This window comes from Aedes aegypti, chromosome 3, assembly GCF_002204515.2.
Source record: "Aedes aegypti strain LVP_AGWG chromosome 3, AaegL5.0 Primary Assembly, whole genome shotgun sequence".
Lineage (NCBI taxonomy): Eukaryota > Metazoa > Arthropoda > Insecta > Diptera > Culicidae > Aedes > Aedes aegypti.
In genome coordinates, this window is record NC_035109.1 from 181441342 (window position 1) to 181460772 (window position 19431).

The window sequence follows — 19431 nt, forward strand, 5'->3', positions numbered from 1 at the left end:
TTAAATCATTGCAATGTCGTACGCTGCTAACTCTCTTTCAACCAGAAACAGACGACCGACTCAGTTTGGCTGTTTTTATGGAAAATAAATAGAATGAAAGTATTGTCACGAACTTTTGACATTTTATGCTCTCGACACTTGTCTTGATTTCAACATCATTTGGACTCTCGATTACCATGACCACAAGGCTGAAGTCAGTCGTGTTGTGATTAAAATTACGGATTTTTCCATCTGGCCTCGTTTACTGTTCGTCGGTTGATTGATTTTTCGATTTGTTTTGCTTGCTTACGATAATAGCAAAGGCAGTTCTACGAAATTGAAGCCTCGGGGTACAATATATTTCATGGCTATTTAAGCTATTCAATTCATCGAAATGAAGAGATGCAGAGTAGAGGGTGTACTAAGATTCCTTTATTACGAATTTATGGCAAAAGGTCAAAATGTCGAATGTACAAACGGTGGAATGGATCAGTGGGATGTTACTGAAATCTATGAGATTGTTCTAGAAAATTCGAAGAAATACCAAGTTGGTTTGTCACATTGGTATTCGCATAACAGTCATATTGAGATTATACATGAGCCTCGTAATGTACTAACCATGAAATTTCTATCAGAATTATATTCTGACTATTCGCCCAATATGTGATGATAGCTTTACAGTATTTCAGCCTCAAATAAGCACTTTTGAATTTTTGGTAATTTTTAGAAATGCGGTCGTGATTATCGGGTAGCAATGATTAGTTGAGTGATTGATGATTAAGTAAATATCGTTTTATTTTTTTTTGTTGTGATTAATGATTAACATTTTTGAAGCAATGGTTAATGATTGTGATTGATGATTATGCCATGATTGATTAAACTTTTACTTCAGATGATTATTTAAATATGTGTAATTGTTGAACTCAGTATGATTATTGATTATGATTAATGATTATAACAAACATTTACGTCCATGATCTCAAATTGTATCAAAACTTTCAATTTCTAAATAATGTTACTCAGTTATTTTTAAAGGAATTCCGTCAATTTAGCTTAGCTTAGCTTAGCCTGACTACACATATCAATGGTTGCTATTCCGTGATTGACCAAAGTCAGTGAAAATGCACAAAGAATCAACTAGAAGTTCAGCTGGAATTGGCCATAATCTTCTTCAGTGTGCATAATTCAGTGTATCTATTTATACAGGGTTAATAACGGCGCCGGCCACGTCATTGTTAGTGTGCAACCTTTGCTATTTGGAGACCGTGTTTGTCTCTGCATCTCCACAAAGGTTACTGAGAGGGATGTTTGTTAATGGGTAGGGACGGTGGGTCACAGGATTCACTTTGATAAGCGATTAGACCATGATAAATAATTATTTGTGAGATATAAACATGCTTATATGTAAATATAATATTTTCATTTGATATGAATAATTTATATGTAGAGGAAAACTATGCCGATACTTGAGGTGACGAACCATTCAAAGTTTGTTTAACAAATACCTAAATGTAACATTCCTAACACTCTTGTTCTTATGTCGACACTTACAGTGGCAAACCATCCAAAGTTTGTTGAATAAAGTTAAACTATTCGCAAGTCTACACTTGTAGTGTCGAACCATTCAAAGTTTTTTTTAATTACAAAAATAAAGGTAAAAAGAAAGGGGTGTTTTTGAAAAAAAAAAAATTTAACATAAATAACACTGCGGAACACGTTTTTGTCTCAAGCACCAAAATACCGCTATTCACTCAATTAAGGGTTGCTGAATCCATTGTCATTTTCAAAAATATCATAGCACGTCTAGTTTTTGAGATATTGGCGGTTGAAAATGCAAAAATTGACTATTTTAGCCAACTTGCATGCAAGTTTGGCAGCTTGTATGGCAATTTATTTGCATAATTTGCCACAGAATTCAAACTTTATGTATATAACAATACTTATCGGCAAAGTTTATAATACTTTCGATGCGGAAAAGTTGTTTTTTGATGGAATAAAAAAGTATTGTATTTTCCCATATAAGAGAAACGAAGAATTTCATATGGAGACAGCAAACATGTCGTAAAAATCGGTTTAATCTCAATTTAATTGCGCAATTTTATCCAAACTTAATCCAAAATGAAAGTTTAAGTGCAAAATAGCATGCTTAGTGAATTAGATCACAAAAAAGTTTGATAAATTATACTTTAAATTTTATGTATACATCAATAAAATCAGTGTTTTATACAACTTTGGCGACCTGTAGCTAAAAATTGTGACGTGCTGGAACATTTTTGAAAATGGCATCAGATTTAGCAACCCCAAATCTACCCGAGACACATAATTTGATCATTGAGACACGCAAAAATGTCATTTTTGTTACGCTGTGTAATTCATGAATCAAAGTTTATGTCGACACTCACAGTGACGAACCATTCATGGTTTGTTGAAAAATAATATTTACGTCCCACCGTTGTAACGATTAAATGTGCAGTTATACATATTTTATAGATTAGAAATAGTAGCATGAAACGAGCTCACCAATTGATCCGTCATCCTTGACTGAGCAGCAACAATCCTTTTTCAGCTTCACTCGTTTCCTAGGCTATATTAAAGCACTCAGAGAAAATGGGCGCGCGACCCGAGAGGGAAAACAACTGACGACTTCTCGGGCTTTCTTGACGCACTGCCCAGGAGCAAGCGTCAAGGTCGAAGGATCGAAAAGAACTAATCGAACGCGGCTCATCCGACACGCGACATGTTTGATCCTGCCCTCATCGCCCGCCCCCGCAGGAGCTAGCGTCAAGGTCAAAAGATCAAACACTACTCCTTTGTTTTCGTTTTTTTTCTTCCGAAAAACGCGAACCGATTACAATTGATCCGGATTCCGTCGCTCGCCTTCAAAGGAGCATGCAACAGATTCAACGGATCAAACACTACTGACGAGTCGATTCTTTTTTCCACCCGCACACTTTGTTTTCGATATTTTTCTTCCGAAAAAAAACGCGAACCGGACACAATTGATCTAGATTCCGTCGCTCGCCCTCAAAGGAGCATGCAACAGATTCAACGGATCAAACACTACTGACTTTTAAAGGAATTCCGTCAATTTAAGATAAAAAAAACTACGGTTATTGATTTGGAAATTACGGTGGCTTCGTATTTTTTTCTGAGAAGTGCTGGAGTATCTAAAGAAAGATTGTTCTTGAACAGAGCGTAAAGTTAATCATAATTAGAATGTTGATGATTAAACAAAAAATCCTACTGCAAGCTCTGCGGTTTGATTTAAATTTATTTTCTTTAGTTATAAGTAAAGCCCATTATTTTCATTGCATACCGTAATCCGGGGTAACATTGATCGGAATGACTCATCTCGTAAAAAGTTCGTATCATCATTTCATGGAACATTTCAAACCATAAATGGTACTTCTCTTTCTCATATTCATGAGCTAATGAAAATGAAGATTTTTGCGAAAATTGCGTTGACCTGTTTGTGTTTGTCAATTTTTCGAAACAATGATTTCAATGGGTAAGGATGACACTACCGAAGATTCATGTCTCACAGAAGTTCTGCAAACGATATGAGCAAGGAAAATGCAATTCATATTAAAAATGCCAACGCTGAAAACGATACCGTTGTCTAAACTTTCATAAGTAATGAGCAAGGAAAATGCAATTCATATTAAAAATGCCAACGCTGAAAACGATACCGTTGTCTAAACTTTCATAAGGTATGCTCAATAAGGCAACATTAACGAATTACTGTAAAGAATATAGAATTCCCTTAGGGTATTGCCTACCTTTAGGCGTATTCCGTGGTTCGAGGTGTTTTAATTTTAAAATAACTCAAAACGTAAACGTAAACGCGTATGGCCTTCATACTCGGCTTAAGGGGCCATGATTTAAGTAAGTACCGTCGGACGGGGCTACTTTTGATTCCAGGGGCTACTTTGGACACTCACTTTTTGTATTTATTAGCAGCGTATTAATCTGAGCAATTTTGTGTCTTCAGCACTTTTATAAACCTATGTTGGCTCTACCACTAGGCATGATTTTTTTTTAACAACATCAACAATAACAGGATAAACATGAAAAAAATTCAAAAAAGTCCGAATTAATATTCACAAGGTATAAAACATTTGCATTTTACTCATGTCGTGAAAACTTATTGGAAGCATCACAAAACTATAAAATCGTCATGTTTCATGAAAATATTGTGATTTGTTTTGCTTAAATCGTTGTTTTATAAAAATAATTGATCAAAGGTCTAGAAATAAGACTTTTATTTTATTACAATGTTTTGGTTTGTATATTTTACAACATAAAACAAATTAAAATGAATGTTTGTAAAAGTAAATAGACATAAAACACACTGTTGGGAAATGGCCCAAAGGGTCCAAAATATATGGAGGTCTAAATTATATTGCTACTATGTTAAAAAAGGTACCGTGATTCGGGGTGTAGTTGATCAGTGGGGAGAAGTTGATCATTCGCGTACCCACATGAGTTTATCAACTGATCCTATTTCAATTAGCACAATTTCTGTGACGTCACATTACCTGATGGCTGCTCTTAATGTTCTTTAGTTCAGTTCGACATTCAAGATAATTATACCATGGAAAACAGATTTTTTATGAAATGTTTGATGAACTATTAAAGGGTCCTTCTCCAAACAATCGACTATTGACAAGACTGTATGAAATAAACCATTTAAATTAACTGTTTAATATATTCCATATATGTTCTGTGAATCCAGTTTTGAATTTGCTTAGTGGATAAACAATCATTATTTGGGTAAAAAATGTATATTTTTGTGCGCAAGTTGCTAATTTCAAAGAAAATTGCATACCTTTAGGCGTTTAATGTTGTGTGTTCTGTAATTTACAACATTCAAATTTAAAAATGACCGATAAATCATTAAGTTGTAAGATTTTTGAGACTTGATCCAGATTCAGTGACCCCAAATTTAGTGAATAGCATATCTCTTCATTTAAGGAAACTTATCACAATAATTGATCAATTTACCCCGGAATCAAAAACACCACTTTTTTTATGTTTTTATTATTAAGTGAACATTTCATCGAAATTTCGTTTGTATAATTCGATAGACATCCAACCAGTACTTACTTACTTGACATCCAACCAGTACATGTTTCAAAAATATTTGGATAAGAATACATGTATAGGGAGGAGTTGCAGAATAGAATCACTCGAAAGTGATCAGCTTCACCCCATTTTACGGAAAATTTAGTTCGTGGTTATTATTATGGTGGTAAAAATTTTGCTGTTCAATTTTTGCATGGTTCGATATTGGCAAAATAATATTGGACATGTTGCCAAAATCAAACAAACACTATAAATACTTGTTTTTATTCAAAACATTGAACTTACATCTTATTTTATCATAATATAAAGCACAACTCAACGGACATTACCGTAAATTATTATTCAAATTATATGCTAATTATCTAATTTCAAAAACACCACCAACTACAGGTCTCAAGCGACACATTAGGATGAACACAATAATTAAATCTTTCACGATTGAATGCATCTTCCCGCTGCCCTATCATCTGTTGAATGTGAATAAAATCAAACATCAGCCACCAAGGTGGACAACAACAAAGCCGATGACTAGACCGGCCTGTGATAATGCTCTGGCAGCAGCTCCGAGCATCGAAACATGATGCAGATTGTGTGGGTGCCTCCGAGCAAAATTAGAGAGCTATTTCTACATGAACAGTCTGTCAAAATTTGATTGTTCAGCTACATTCTTCTTGTCGGGAGCTATTTCATGCGGCGCTTTATTCGACAGACGACGCTGTTGATAACCAAAGAGGAACGCATTTTCGAGGTAAACTGTTTCTGATCCAAGAAAAAATGGCTGTTTATTTTTCCTTGGGTTCCTAAACTGTAAGACAAGGCACATGGCGACGTGGGACGCAATTTAAGTCGTTATCTAATTTGTGGATGGCGCCATAAGAATGGTTTGCTTTTCCCAAGCCAATCACTTACTATCTCAATTATTTTGCTTAATCACGAACCATTGTTTATTCTTATAACTTGAATAAACTCATTTCATCTCACAGACACGTCTCAATTTGGACAACAAATTAAACTCTTTTTTAAACTATGTAATCGTTCTGCTGGCCTTCGATCCCACGATTTCCCAAGCTTAAACTTTCTGTATCGATTAGCTCAAATGAAAGTTTAGTTCAAAAGTATCAACAGTAATGTTTTTCACAACAATATTTTTCAAAAAGTTGCGAGAGAGGCTGTGACCTTGAATTAATTAAAAATATAATTTATTTTTCATAATTCAAACCTATAAGGACCATATAAGGACCATCGTATCCAAGTATTTTTCAAGAAGACTCTTTATTAAATTACGAACAATTTCTCTGAAGATATCACAATTTAAAATCAACAAGAACAGAGAAAACAGTTGTTTTCCTGCAAAATTGTCGATTTGAATCATTATGCAATGTTATGTTGATATATAATAGTTAAACAGAGATGAATTTCACCATGGTTCAAAAAAGATTTCTGTAAATTGATTAATTGTTATTACAACAGTAGTAGGAGAATTAAACCAGATAGAATTTGAACGAAACTTCAACAACATAATGCAAGTGAAAGCATAACTTCTAAATTTAACTCTTTTCAAAACTAGCGAACCACTGCACTACGACACCATCGGCTATATCGTTCGTCTCCGCTGGCATTGTTCACAAATAGGCCAGCCTTGTTGCCGATGAGGTGATTTATTCAATTAACACCTCTGTCTGTGGCGTCTGTGGCCACAGGCTGCCATTTAATATGTGCCCGTTGGAAGCGTCCCGCACTATGTGGGAAAATAGAACCAGTGTAAAAGTGCACAAATCTGGTCGCAAAAAAGTCAACCAATATCGCCGATACCACGCATTCATCACAAAAATGGGACCATCAATAATAGTATGTTTAACACGTCGCTAATAGTTGTGGCGTTTTGCGGGTGACGTCAGCCGTTTATGCGAATTCGATCAGAATATAACCAGTACCTATGGCAGGGCAGCATCAGTTGGAGAGCTACTGGTTGTCAACTGCAGGTTCAGTGTTGGAGAGCGGAGGCTAGAGGTAACATTGTGCAAGTCGTACTTGAGTGGAGTCGGTGGAGCATGAAAATCGGTTATTGGTGAAAACAGTGCGGTGGAATAATTTGCAAAATTATCTAAATCCCATGGTTAAGCTCCAGTTATTCTATCGGCCAATCTAAATAAACACAATATTGTTCGAGGCAAACAATGAGCTTGGGATCGATAGTGATGGCAATTAATATACAGCGGATTACGTACATGAGGGTCAATTGTAAATTTACAAACTGATACCAAACCATTCATTAGCTGATTTACTTGGATGCCAAATAATGGAAAATTCAGTTTGATGACGAATTAAGCTTCAGCTACATTTCTGGTGACCCGTTGCTACGTGGAAGTATCGTGTGAAAACATAATCTGTGCAGTGATGCTCATGCTCATTTTTTAATCGCCTATAATTCTGATCGAAGATAGTTAACCGAATAGATAACTTTAGGGGTAGTACAGCCTCCTCACGAAAAATTGTACGAAGTTTGTCACATTCAGGAGATCCAGACAACACATGCGACCTGTGGGTCGCACTTTGGCCACCACGGATCTATGCCATTACGCTTCAACAAATCCAACATATTTTTAAACAAAAGTTTTAAAAATAGGTACAATAATGGAACTATGCACATTAGACTGATGCAAATTTTGAAGTTTTTGCTCCCCTATGCTTAAACGATGTCAATTATGATGAAAATGATCCTCCCAAAATTTGAAGTGATTCGGATGAAATTTGACTGTGCACACGCCATTTGAAGTTTATATGGAGATTACTATGGAAAACGCCAATCTTTTGTGTCCAGCCCTCTATCCCTTCGTCATAATATTTTACGGAAAAGTATACACATCCATCTCATGTGAAAACTTCCTAGCTACAACTTTGCTGAAGACCACATTTTGATGGGATGTAAGGATAATTTGTTTTCACATGAGATGAGTGTGTTCGCTTTTCCATAAAATATTATGACGAAGAAATAGAGGGCTGAACACAAAAGATTGGCGTTTTCCATAGTAATCTACATATAAACTTCAAATGACGTGTGCACAGTCAAATTTCAATATTATGACGAAGAAATAGAGGGCTGAACACAAAAGATTGGCGTTTTCCATAGTAATCTACATATAAACTTCAAATGACGTGTACACAGTCAAATTTCATCTGAATCACTTCAAACTTTGGGAGGATGCTATTTACCATAATTAAAATCGTTTAAGCATAGGGGAGCTAAAATTTCCAAATTTGCGTCACTCTAATGCACATGCTATAGCCACAGGTAAACAGACGTAAAACTTTGAACCAATCGCGATAAGAATCATAGTCGCGATGACATATGGGCCTTCCTTAGCCTAGTGGTTGGAGTCCGCGGCTACACGGCAAAGCCATGCTGAAGGTGTTTGGGGACGATTCCCGGTCATACAGGATCTTTTCTTAATGGAAATTTCCTTGACTCCTTTATCTTACTGTAAACATTTTGATTCGGGGCGCCTAGGATCACGGGGCCCGGTGCGGAAAGCACTCACTGCACTCCCTAGCTACGCAACTGGGTAACACTATCATCCTAATTTGGTAAAACTAAATTAAGATATTTTGTTAACCCTTCAAATCCTTAGGCGAATCTTGAATTTTTAAATGGCCACAATTCGGAGACCAGCAAATCAATAAACTTAAAATAAACATTGGAGAAAATGCGATTAGCTGGTCTCACATTCCTTGGGTGAGACATCCCTCCCTTTTCTAGATAACGGAAAAGCATGGACACGAGGGATCCAAAATTGGCCTCAAACTGGTATCTCAACATCCAAATGAGCTAGAAGATTGGCGTCTTCGACAAAGCTGTTCAGTAGATCAAGGGCTATCTGGCGATAAAGGGGCTGATTTGAAACTCATCCGCTAGGTGGCGCCACAGAAGTTATCAGTAAGCACGATAATGCGGCATTATATGCGAATATTGGGTAGTCATTTGATGTATGACAGCTCTATATATGCATATAGTGTCATTATAGTGTTAGAAAAGGCGTAATAGCGTGTTATTATATTGCATGAATATAATCGTGCTTCTCTGTAGAACCACTTATGCTAATATTGGACCATGTGAGAAACGTCAGTTGCTCTCGCTCGATTTTCAAGGTACATTGTTTGTACTTTCGTGCACGCAGCCAGAAAGCTTTCGGGTACGTGGCTAAGCAGTAGGGCGATTCAAACTTTAAAAATGTTTGAAAATACAATCTACCACTTCTTCCGTATTATTCTAACCATAAAAATTGAGTTCTGTGTAATTTTCAGGAATTTTGGTGATGATAAAAGGTTGCCCAAAGACAACCCAGTGAACCACGTATCGTATAAGAATGTGTGCAAAAAATCTCATATTCATACGTCAAAAATCAGAATCGCACAATATGCCAAATAAAAACGAATAAATGTTAACACAAATTGTATATAATTCTCCACTACGATTCATTGTCGACAAACTTTGTTGACAACAAACCATGTCGTAAATAGTATAATCTAGAATCGCGTCAAGTTGTATAAACTGACAGATCATATATCAATGCAGAGTAGTATCAAATGAAATCGCAATAACTTAGCAAAATTTGCCACCCGAGGTTGATATCTTCTGGCGGTGGGCTTCAAAGAACAACAAAGTGTGTGTGTTGTAGAGAAAACTTCCTTTCATATTGGCAAATAATCACTCTTCATTCATGAATCAGACTGTGGTGTAGTAGTATGGCACTGGGTTAGGGATCCAGAGGTCTGGCGTTCGAGTCTCGCTGGAAACTTTTTTTTATTTTTATCGGAATTTTGTTGCATCGTATTGCTGACCATGGAAAGTCTGAAACAGTCGTGGGAAGTGCGTATATGGCCTCCACTTTGGTGTGTATATAGCGTTTTCATACATTTTATACGAGTGATTTGATTCATATATAATGATGTATAGCAAAAAATATACCAGCCAAAATGTTGACTGGGAATGTAGGTTTATATGTAAATTATAATAGAGAAATTACGAAATATGTTTCAAACACGTTAGTAGTCAATGTAAGTACAAACATATCATCCCATATTGAAAACTCATTCTTCAAACCTTAATGAAGGATGTTGTTGAAGAAAATTGACTCATCAGCTAGAAGATTGCTATCTTCGTCAAATATGTTAAGCAGATCAAGAGCTATCTGGCCCTTAAAAATTGAATTGAAAATTCATAAGCAACACGCAAAATAAAAATCTAATACAAAAATTGCAAGGTCCCACCTAATACAATCTCTGCATAAGAACAATACAAGAATTGTACTGTGCCTACCGACAGCCGACCACAGTATGCAATCCTTTTTTTGTTTTTAATTGGCGTTCGAATACAGTCTGGTCTCCTATTAAGCGCACTCTCACTACTTGAACTTTAGAACCAGGGCTTATGAGATTTTGGGCTATTATTGAATATCTCATATGCGGTAAGAGATAGCGCAGTACTGTCTTCGACGGAGTTTCAGTACTCTTTACGATATATATATATATATATATATATTTAAGAGTTAGTGATCATCCTTTTGGTTGAGAGCTTGGTCAGTAGGGGCACTTTTTTAAATATAATTTATGTTATTTTATGGGACATTCACAGGTAAAATTAAAAAAAAATACAAAAGATAAATCCTAACCAATACAATCTCTGCATAATAACTATACAATAATTGAATTGTGTCTGCCGGCAGCACATTGTATTTGAACGTTTTATTCTATCTAATCCAAAACATGTAAACATTATTTTTCAAAGTGGAACGCACGAATCCATATCTAATAATTAGAGACAATGGAAATTCGCGGCAAAATGCTTGAAATTTCGCGAGTGACTCAGGCGATAAATTACAAATTTCGCGGCTTTGTCGCGGCCCCGTATTTTTGACCATACTTTACACAAAAACACACATTTTCAGTAAAAGAAAAAGCCTTTATATGTGTAAATTTCATGGAATTTCAATCAATTATTTTTTTTACAAATTTAGATTTCCGTTTTGATTCGAATCCCAGACAGCTTCAAATTCCGGACACTCTACTTTGTATGGGAAAGATTTCACTCGAAATGTTTCAAAATGTGCCATCAAAAAGTTCCCAATTTGAAAGATGATTTTTATAAACATTTTACATAGCAATCCATGAAATTTGACAATGTTCAACTAGTTTTGACGTCTTTCTAACAGCTTAGTGTGCTTAATTAATGATTCGACTATTCTGATTGTATTTTTAAGAGCTGTCTTGAATTCGAATCGAAGTGTCCGGAATATGAAGCAAAAGTGTGGTTGTGTCCGGAATAAAAATCATGACAAGGCCAATCATTTTTATTGATTAAAGTGAATTAAAGATGTAGAATCTGAATCTTCACCCACCATTTGAAATTTAAGTGTTTACTTCACTGAAGCCTTAAGTGTCCGTAATATGAATCAAAACGGTATATGTTTGAAATAAGGGTGGTTTTTGCAAAATTTAAAACGAAAATAACTAGCAGAACAACGTCGAAGTTAAAACTAAACAGTTATAATTTTTTCATGGAACTTCGACTCCAAGATGAATAAACCATTTTCAGAAGCAATAAACTGGAATTTACCTTCATTAGTATACAAATTCTTCAAATTTCACTATTTTCGCGGCATTTCGTGGGATTTCCTGAATTTCGCGGCGAAGCCCAAATTTCGCGGAATTCGCGGCTTCCGCGAAATCGCGAATTTCCATTGTCCCTACTAATAATAATTTCGCTCCTCTTTCAGAATACAGTCGCGTCTGCTATTAAACGCCAGGACTTATGGCATTTATTATCAAATAACTCGTTTGTGCTAATAGACAGCACAGTATTATCATCTGCACAGTTTCAATGCTCATTACGTTTTAATCTCAGTGCTACTGTAGTAAATAACTATTGAAAAAATGCCGAGATTCGTCGAAAAAAAAATAAGTGTGTAGATTGTGATTATGTGGAAGATTTACGTCTTCGGCAGAGTTGTTCATCAGTTCAAAGGCTGAAGACATAGGACTGTCCCTCAGAGACGGAAATGTGCCAACAGTTGGCGAAGTGAGCATCCAAGATTTGATTTGCAGATATCTGTTTACTTAGAAAGATGGTGTCTCCGACAATGTTTTCCTGTACTCTAAGGGCTGTCATTATACAAGTTTTTTCTGTTTTTAATATAAAATTTGATCAAAATATTGGAAACAACATTCAAAATATATTATTTCAAGCATAAACTTGCTCTGATATAATGTCTGGTTGAGCCGTGACCACATAGCGTAGCAAAATTTTCAAATGTTTCAAATGTTCAAATTGTTTTCGATGTCATTTCCATACTTGTGCTGGTTAAAGAGTATACCTAAAAACAGTCAAAAATCTCGAAATGTTACAGGGAGTTGCAGCTGTATATTTCAGACCTCTTAGAGGACAGTCTAAGAAACATGTATGTGCGTGATTCAGGGTGGAACTCGGTGGAACTTTTTCTGAATCGATAATCAAAGTTACATGTAAGTATTTCATAAGTTTGATTTCATAGCCCACTCAACGTGCTGATTTCGGTTTATGGACAAAAGGTCGATAGACAAAACGTCGAAAGGACAAAAGGTCGAAAGACAAAAAGTCGAAAGGACAAAAGGTCGAAAATGATTTGCTTGGTGGGAAATTTTTCCTTCTTTGAAAAAAGATTTTCGACCTTTTGTCCCTTCTTTTTTGTTCTTCGACCTTTTGTCATTTCGACCTTTTGTCTTTCGACCTTCTGTCCTTTTGGCCTTTTGTCTTTCGTCCTTTTGTCATAGATTCCTCTTTCATAATTTTATTGAATATATTGGTTTCAACACTCTCCGTATTAGTTGAAAGGAACTTTTGCCGCTTGTTGTAGTAGTTTTGGTGCGTTGCATAGCTTATGGATACTTGTTTCAATAACGGATGCTATCTATAAACACTTGTGGATACTTATTATCGCCGGGTAAAATAACTGGCAATTTGATTTTTGTCTATGGAGCAACGCACTGGGTGTCGCTTCCGAAAAAGATGTTCAATTAATCATTGGCTGTCATTATTTTAGCCAGTAGATTTGTAATTTTTTCATCAGATGGCCCTTGTAAGCATGAAAATTTTATTTAACTGATATCTCAGGATCATGACTGCTTAAAAATATGGTGCCTTGGTTGAAGTTGTGCAGCAGATCGAGAGTTATCATTATGTGAGCAAGTAAATTATAAATAAGACTAGTAGGTAAGCAAATCCGAAATAAAAAGTTTTGAAATTTCAAAGAAAAAATAAATTTTGGCAACACATCATTAACCAACAGCAAACTGTTCGTTCAAACAATCTATCAAATCAACACAACTAGTTTCACAAGTAGATTATTAAACTGTGTACACTTATGTCACCGAAGCAGTGCAAAAATGGCGGTAATTATTTGATGCTTGTCACAAGAGATGATTCCCAATACACCATTAGAACATGAATAATGTTAAAGATGTTTTACGTACCTCGAGCTTGAGCTTGAGCTTGATTGGCCGCCCGTGGTTGCTACTCCAATATCGCCAGATCAGCTGCACTTATACACAAGGAACCAACCAGATGACTGCTTGGGATTAACAGACACCTTTAGTGTAAGTGCTGGTGACCTTCTATTTTTAGGCAACAATGGTGCCTGCCATGTCAGAATGTAGACCAATGAGGGGAAGGGGAAGGAATTGATGATGCATTCAACTGGCTCCCATGGTTGTCCGTATATACCACTGCGTCAACGCCAGTTCATGCGGGAATGGTGAAAGGGTGGGATAATTTCTATGGAAGAGCTTCTTGCTGGTTTGGTTAGCAGACTGCCTATGTATCAGGCGTAAAGGAAGGCATGCTATAATGATGATCGAAGGAAGCGTAGGGAAACGGTTTATTTCTGTCAGTCTCGGGTTCTAGCAAATGCTATGAACTATGATAGATACATCAACTGTGATATATTGAGAATGGTAGATAGGAGCAAGTGAAAGATACAACTACAAAGTACGAGGAAAGGGACCGGCCTGAGATTGAACCCATGACCATGTCCGGGTTTGAAGAAATAAAATTAGTCGGGTACGGGTCGGGTTCGGGTTTTGAAAATGTGAAACCTGACCATCTCTACTGGGTAGACCAATTCCATACGGTTTTGTCTCAAATTCCGAACAAACTCGAATTCCGAACACTCGGTTTTTGTAGGACAATTTGGATGAAATGTTTTGCTGAAATATGTCACCAAATTATCAGGAAACGGGAGCCAATTGCAAATCAATTTTAACGCCTTAAAATCCATTTTATTCCTCGGTAGTAGTGATGATTCCCTACTTCATGGTCAGTAAACTAGCTCGGATTAATTTATTTGTGAAATTATTTATTTCAATAGGATTTATTCGTGCCGTTCGGAGTTTGAATCAAGGTGTTCGGAATATGAGACAGAATCGACACAGTGTTCGGCATTTCAATCAAAATGTTGTTCCATACTTTTACGTAAAACAATACTAAACAGGTCTAAATAAACATTTTTATTAGCACACCCAACATCTAACAGTTAGACTATGCAAAGAAATTAAAATTTTCACAAATATCAGCAAATTTATGTCTATCAGATTTATTTGAAGTCACTCTTGACCCTAAGTGTTCGGAATATGAGTCAAACCGGTAAATAGGTTTTAGAGAAGGATTAATTTTGGTAATTAACTTTGCAGCAGATTGACTTGCTTAGATTGATAACAGATTATAAGCATTCCCTCTTCTACCTACTAACACAAAGGTTTTTTTCATGTCAATTCAACACCTTGACGTGTTTGTCCCATTTTCTGCAATACCTTGCCATTTTTACTGTATCGTTTGGCAGTGTCATATGATACCTTGTTGGTAACGGAGGCGCGTTTGCAGGTTACGTAACAAGAGTGATTGTTTTTTTTCCATCACGAATTGTTTCCAATTCTATCACTAAAAATATATCATAATATCCTCAAATTTGTTTGCCTTCATTTAATTTGTCAGTGAATCAATTCCCAATTTCAAAAACGCAATATGGCGTCTTCTTTATGAAGTCTACAGTGCAGACAATAAATGTTTAGGTGTTACCGTTTAAATATTTTTAACAAACAACCAAAGACAAGTCACTATATAATACCCACATTAATGTCCAAACTACTCTAAATAACACGCTACTTGTAGATAAGCTCAATGTGTTAATTGCGCTCGCTTTTAAAATTAATGTTTGGATAGCTTGAATCAGAACGGCTGTATACACTTAGGCGTGAATCTTTTCTCTTGATCGTCAGTGTTGCAAGCGGTAAATTTTTACTATGTGTTCGTGGCTATGAAGCGCTTGTATATTTTGTTTGATCCAACGTATTAAGGACGTAACAATAATAATTCTCAAGTCATAAAATTGGCACTTCATGTGTTCATAATGTGCTACAGATGTTCTATAGAACATCTTATTTTAAAGAGAGTTAATAAAGTCACATAATTGTGAAAGCAACGTATTCAACACGCTACAGAAACATGTGTTTTTTTTATTAAAGGTTGTAAGGCAACTTATAATTATTGAAACTTACAATAAGTGTATTCCAATACAAGATGTTTTTAAACGAGATTATATACTTTTGTAACACAACATAAGGGAATTTACATATTCTTGGCAGTCTAAGCCGATGCCGCATTTGTTTTGTTATTTTCTATGACATCAACAGACAAATTACGTGTTTTATTCATATACTACAGCCATTCCATGAAAAACCGATCTAGTGGGTCTCCGAATTCCGTGCAAATTTGCTATTTTGTTTCTTATCCGAAATAAGGATACACGTATTTTTGGATTTTTTGATTAGGGTGACCATTTCCGAAATAGGGTGACCAGAAAAATCGCGATTTTGCAAAATTTTTATTTTTAAAAATATCATAACTTTTGAACAGTTTGACCGATTTTGACTTTTCGGAAAAAAACATAAAATTTCACAAAAAATGTGTTTTTTTATCAAAAAACTCAATAGTTTCCATTTTTTCGTGTTTTGAAGGCCTCGGGACCAAAGGGGCTATTGCTGCTCTCATTTTTTTTTTAAAAGTTCAGAAAATTTTACGTAAACTGTCAAATTTTCAGCGATGTATGTTTTTTAGTTTTTGAGATATATTTTTTTGAAAATAAAAAATCAACCATTTTTCATCGGCACACACTGCAGATCTCAGCGCATTAGATTTGTTATGTTTAAAAAAATCATAACTTTTGAACAGCTCAACCGATTTCCAATCTTTTTTTATGGAATGAAAGCTTAAGATCTCAACTTTTCAGAAAAAAATAGAAAAAAAAGAAAACTTCGAAAAAAAAAATTGTTTACATTAAAATATATGAAAATTTCTAAAAAAACTAGAAATTTTTATATTTTTTCACGTTTCATCATATTTTTATCAGATTTTTCAATTTTTTCTGAAAAGTTGAGACTTTAAGCTTTAATTCCATAAAAAAGATTGGAAATCGGTTGAGCTGTTCAAAAGTTATGATTTTTTTTAAACATAACAAATCTAATGCGCTGAGATCTACAGTGTGTGCCGATGAAAAATGACTGATTTTTTATTTTCAAAAAAATATATCTCAAAAACTAAAAAACATACATCGCTGAAAAATTGACAGTTTACTTAAAATTTTCTGAACTTTTAAGAAAAAAATGAGAGCAGAAATAGCCCCTTTGGTCCCAAGGCCTTCAAAACACGAAAAAACGAAAACTATTGAGTTTTTTCATGTAAAAAACACAATTTTTGTGAAATTTTATATTTTTTCCAAAAAGTCAAAATCTTTAGCCTTCATTTCGTCCAAAAAGATTGAAAATCGGTCAAACGGTTCAAAAGTTATAATTTTTTTAAGAATAAAAATTTTGCAAAATCGCGGTTTTTTTGGTCACCCTATTTCGGAAATGGTCACCCTAATCAAAAAATCCAAAAATACGTGTATCCTTATTTCGGATAAGGAACAAAATTGCAAATTTGCACGGAATTCGGAGACCCACTAGATCGGTTTTTCATGGAATGGCTGTATATACATAGATTCACACCGACATACTTTTTTTTTTTTTACCAATTCATTTATTTAAGGCTCTATCGCGTTTAACGCTTTACGGAGCCGAGATTCATTTTTGTACTTTTTTACAATTGTTTAACTTCTTAAGTACCAAGTTTAGTCCGGGTTGGAGCCAGGGTACTCGTGGCAGCTCGAGGTTAGTGGTCACAAATATTTTTAGGAAGGGCTAGGTTGGGATTGGGTTACAGGGTTCTTTGCAGCTCATCCGGGTGGTATTTCATGGTTGCTCGTTTGTCGTATCATGGCGTATACCAACTTCATGTGGGTTTTCGATTGCCGGATGGCCAGGAACATCAATCCAACACAAATGGGACATAACACAGAGAGAAAAAAAAAACTGGGGAAGAGAACACAAGAGAATCAAACTTTTATACAACACAAGCGAAGATAATCGTAAATCGACAACATGTAGACGAGATTGCGGGAGCCCAACACATCTCTAACTGAAACATAGGGTTGTCTACCTCGGGCCACAAGGGTATCCATAAGTTGTGCTCTGGAGGCGTCCATATCCGGGCACTGCCAAACTACGTGATCGATGTCATCATAACCGGAACCACACCTATTACATATATTGCTCAGCGCGAGGTTGATCCTGTGCAAATGTGCGTCTAGCGAGTAATGGTTGGACATAAGTCTTGACATCACGCGAATGAAATCTCGACTTACATCCCAACCTTTCCACCACGCTCGCAAGGAAACTCTAGGGATTATGGAATGTAACCACCGTCCCAGTTGGTCATTTAGCCAGTCGCTTTGCCAACCGTGAAGAGAACTTTGACGTACTAAATGAAACAATTCATCGTGTGAAATTCTTCTATCATATATCTCACCTTCCTCAGCGCCCACCTTTGCGAGAGAGTCCGCCTTCTCATTGCCATAAATTAAGCAATGTGAGGGGACCCATACAAAGGTAATCTTATATGATCTTTCGACCAGTGCACACATCTGCTCTCTTATTTTTGTAAGAAAGTAAGATGCATGCTTTACAGGTTTCATCGATCGAAGTGCCTCAATAGAACTGAGGCTATCCGAGAAGATGAAGAAGTGGTCTGCGGGCATGTTTGAGATCATCCCCAAAGCGAAGTTGATTGCTGCCAGCTCAGCAACATAAACCGTGCAAGGTTCCTGAAGTTTTCGGAAGGCGGAAGAGTTTTCATTGAAGACACCGAAGCCAGTGGATCCATTTATACGTGACCCGTCAGTGAAATATCTCCTGTAGGAATCGACATTCTGGAACTTTGCATTGAAAATACGTGGAATAGTTATACATCGAAGTTGATCTGGAATTCCATGAATAGCTTGTTTCATGGACAGATCATATTCAACAGAGGAACTGTCATTGGTGAAGCGTACACGTGGAGGGTTATAACATGGAAGGCTAATGTCAGATGACATGTAGTAGAGATAAACTCTCATGAATTTTGACTGAGTGTTCAGTTTGAGCAATTCTTCGAAGTTTTCGATGACGAGTGTGTTGCTCACTCCACACTTAATAAGTATTCTTAGCGAGAGCTCCCAGAATCGGTTTTGTAGCGGTAAAACCCCTGCCAGAACCTCTAGGCTCGCATTATGTGTCGAGTGCATACACCCTAAGGCGATACGCAAACAACGATATTGAATTCGTTCCAATTTAATCAAGTGGCAGTTTGCTGCTGAGAGAAAACAGAAAGAGCCATACTCTAGAAGAGAGAGAATGGTTGTTTTATAGAGTTTTATGAGGTCTTCCGGGTGAGCACCCCACCATGTTCCGGTAATTGTTCGTAGAAAATTGATCCTTTGTTGGCATTTTTCCGTTAAATACCTAATATGAGTTCGCCAAGTGCCTTTTGAATCAAACCAGACCCCAAGGTATTTTGAAGTCAAAGACTGGTCGATGTCTGTTCCCAAAAGCTTAAGCTTTAGTTGGGCAGGATTCCGCTTCCTTGAAAATACGACCAGTTGAGTTTTTTGCGGAGCAAACTCGATCCCTAAATTTCTAGCCCAAGTGGATAGATTATCAAGGGAATTTTGCAATGGTCTTTGCAAGATTTCCGCTCGTGGGCCCTTCATAGAAACCACAGCATCATCTGCAAGTTGTCTTAGCGTGCATGGTTCTTCCAAACAGTTGTCAATATCTTTAACATAAAAATTATAAAGCAAGGGACTCAGACATGAGCCTTGGGGAAGGCCCATATAGCTAATTCTGGAAGTTGTCAGTTGACCGAGAGTGAAGCTCATGTGTTTTTCTGACAACAGATTGTACAAGAAATTATTCAATATTCCAGGT

General features: G+C 36.1%; 1 protein-coding gene across 4 annotated transcripts in view; it reads left to right on the forward strand.

The window, feature by feature from the left end:
- The first annotated feature begins 7017 nt into the window (after positions 1-7017).
- Positions 7018-19431, forward strand: part of LOC5578555 (L-threonine dehydratase catabolic TdcB) — a 78163-nt gene continuing 65749 nt past the window's right edge. The window contains exon 1 of one of the 4 annotated variants that reach the window (XM_021851903.1): positions 7018-7067. The gene's annotated coding sequence lies outside the window, so the exon portion shown is untranslated. Of the gene's footprint in view, positions 7075-19431 lie in introns of all 4 variants that reach the window. The other 3 variants (XM_021851904.1, XM_021851902.1, XM_001663897.2) reach the window with 3 other exon arrangements.